This window comes from Callospermophilus lateralis, chromosome 10, assembly GCF_048772815.1.
Source record: "Callospermophilus lateralis isolate mCalLat2 chromosome 10, mCalLat2.hap1, whole genome shotgun sequence".
NCBI classification, from domain to species: domain Eukaryota; kingdom Metazoa; phylum Chordata; class Mammalia; order Rodentia; family Sciuridae; genus Callospermophilus; species Callospermophilus lateralis.
Window position 1 is genome coordinate 110,571,354 of NC_135314.1, and position 3,122 is coordinate 110,574,475.

The following is a 3,122-nucleotide window of genomic DNA, read 5'->3' on the forward strand; positions in this document are numbered from 1 at the left end:
GAACTATAACCCCTTTCTCTAAACAAAGCCATAAAGCCTACAAATCTGAATCTTCCTCTGCCTTTCTGTCTTGGAATCAGCCATAAAGAAATTCTCTGACCTACCCTGTCTGACAGTAGATCATAAAGACCTCCATTCCAGGGAGAAACTCTTTGCTAGCTAATCTTCTGATAGAGGATTAATATGCAGAATATGTCAAGAACTAAAAAAAAAAAAATCTCAACACCAAAAAAAATCAATAACTTTTTTTGTTATTAAGTAGGCAGTTTATAAGTGGGCAAATCAATTCAACAGACACTTCTTAAAACAACAAATACAAATGGCCAACAAATAAATGAAAAAATGTTCAATATCATTAGCAATTAAGGAAATGCAAATCAAAACTACACTGAGATTTCATTTCATATCAGCCAGAATGGAGTCATCAAGAATACAAGTAATAACAAATGCTGGAGAGGATGTGGAGAAAAAGGAACACCTTTACACTGTTGGTGGGATTGTAAATTAGTACAACCACTATGGAAATCAGCATGGAGGCTCCTCAAAAGACTAGGCATGGAACCACCATAGGACCAAGCTATCCCACTCATCAGTATTTATCCTAAAGAATTAAAGTAATTACATTACAGTGATACATGGATACTTATGTTTATAGCAGCACAATTCACAATAGTCAAACTAGAAACCAGCCTAGGCGTTCATCAATGGATAAATGGATAAAGAAAATGTGGTATATGTATACACACAATGGGATTTTATTCAGCCATAAGACAAAATGAAATTATGGCATTTGCAGGAAAATGGTTGAAACTAGAGACCTTCATGTTAAGCAAAATAAGTCAAACTCAGAAAATTAAGGGTCATATGTTTTGTCTCATATGCAGAATTTAGGGAGGAAAAGGAAAACAAAGGTGGGGGTAGATCTCCTAAAAATCAAAGGGAGGTCAATAGAGGAAAGGGACCAAGGGATGGGAAGGAGGGAGAAAGGGGTAACGTGCTGGGGAGTGATATTGGTCAAATTATATTGCTAAATTGTGTGCATGTATGAATATGTAATAACAAATCCCACCAGTATGTACAACTATAATGCACTCAATAGAAAATGTGGGGAAAAAGACCCCCATTTCAGAGGGGTGCTGCCTGGCACCCAGGAGGAAGGAATGCTGCATAGAGAGGCCAGGAAGGATATGAACAGACAGGCCTTGCTGGGTCTCACCACTCAGTCCATTAAAATTAGATCACACACACCTCTGTCCAATCAGATTTCCACGTGGCTGCCCATACTTCATTGAACCTAAGCTTAAAAAATGAACATCTCACCCTTGGGTCTTTGGATCTTCTATTTAAAGCCTTTTGTGTCACATAAAATTGATCAAGTCAATTCACTATGCTTTTCCTTATTAACCTTTTAGTGTAAGAGAGTCCACTGTGACCCCTTATTATGGGCTGGAGAGATCCATTTTTGCCCCTACACAATCAACAACCAATATCCAGAGGATGTTTACCTTGTGTCCCCCACTACTCTGAGTGCTTCCCAAGTACTGAGTCACTGAATTATTCTGAAGATTCCATGGGATGGAAAACTGAAGTTCAGAGAGAAAAACAACCAACAGCCTGAAGACACGGGGAGAGTAAGTGGCAGAGTTAGGGCTGAAGGCACTTGTCTCCCAGGACAAAGCCCTCTCCTGAATTGTAAAGACACATAAACAACCATGTGCAATGGTTGTTATGAGCTGTGTCCCCCTCCCAGCAGCCCTCATTTAAGAAACACTCCACATGCTTCCCTTATCTGAAAGAGGAGTTGGGAGTCACGATATTTATTTTTCAGCAGTTCTGGCCAATGTTTTGCTCAGATGTCTGGCTGCTTCTGCGGGTCTTTCTAGCAACAGCAGGGTGGGCAGACCCATATCAAATTCTGCCCATTTTTTGAGAAACTCCTTAACCCTATGAATGTCATCATCCAGAGGCATGCAGACACAGACTCTCGTGCGTGTACACACCGTGTATATACACATGCAAACACACCTGCGCGTGCACACTCAAATATCAAACCCTTCACTACACACTTTCCTCCTAGTTCTCCTATCAGCCGTTCAGGGAGGTATTATTACTGATGAGGAGAGAGGGCCCCTGTGCCCCAGGAGACACACACAGCCAACACTGTAGTCTAGGTGGGTCAGTGTCCAAGTCGCATACTTGCTACAGAAAAGGAGGAGGGCTTATAAAGTTCCTTTTTAATCTGCATCTTTCATTTCTCTGATGCATAATTTCTCCCCCTAAACTTTAAGCGATTCTGATCTGAGGCCCACCGTTCACTATTTAGTTTGGGTTCCTGGCTCCTTTTTAAGCAGGTGTTGGTTGGAGTCAGCTTTCCCTAGGAAGAAAGGAGCCTACAGGACAAAGAGGAATGACTGCGCCTGGTGGGACCCTCCCCCAGGAGTCCCACGGTCGCACGGACTCGGTTTACCTGCAGCTCGGGGCGCACCTGCACCTGCGTGGCGGCTCCGCGGGCGGACGGGCACAGCAGGCGGAGGAATGCGAGGAACGCGAAGCGATCAGGTGACCCACACCTCCCAGCGGGACCTGCGGAGCGCCGCAGGGGCGACTCAAGCCTGCCCTGTAAGGAGAGCTGTTGTTCACAGAGACAGAACCGCCTGTGTTCCTGAAAACCTGCCCTTGGCCTGGAAGAGGGGCGGGGAGCGCAGGGGCCAGGGCCAGGCGGCCTGCGCAGGTGGGTGGCTGCGCAGAGCCCCACGCCCGGGACATGCGGCCCAGGGAGCCCCCGAGACTGCGCGCTGTGCCTGAAACAAGTGCTCGTCGGGAGTCACAGTTCTCGGAGAAACTGTCCCGCTCTGCCTCTAGATCAGGGCTGTTGAAAGTTTGAGCTGCAGGAAACTGCTAGTGCAGCGAACATTCTTACTCCACAGACACGCATCTGACTATTCCAACTTCATTTGCTGGGAAGTTTTTTGTGAAAAATCTACACGGACCAGATATGCTGGACTTAACGTTCTTGAACATTGCAGCAACACTCAGGGGGAAAAAAAAAGTTTATCTTGCCTAATCTATTGGCACTTCAAAGAAGAAGAGGGCACCGAAACCCTCCCTTATTCTTTGAAAAC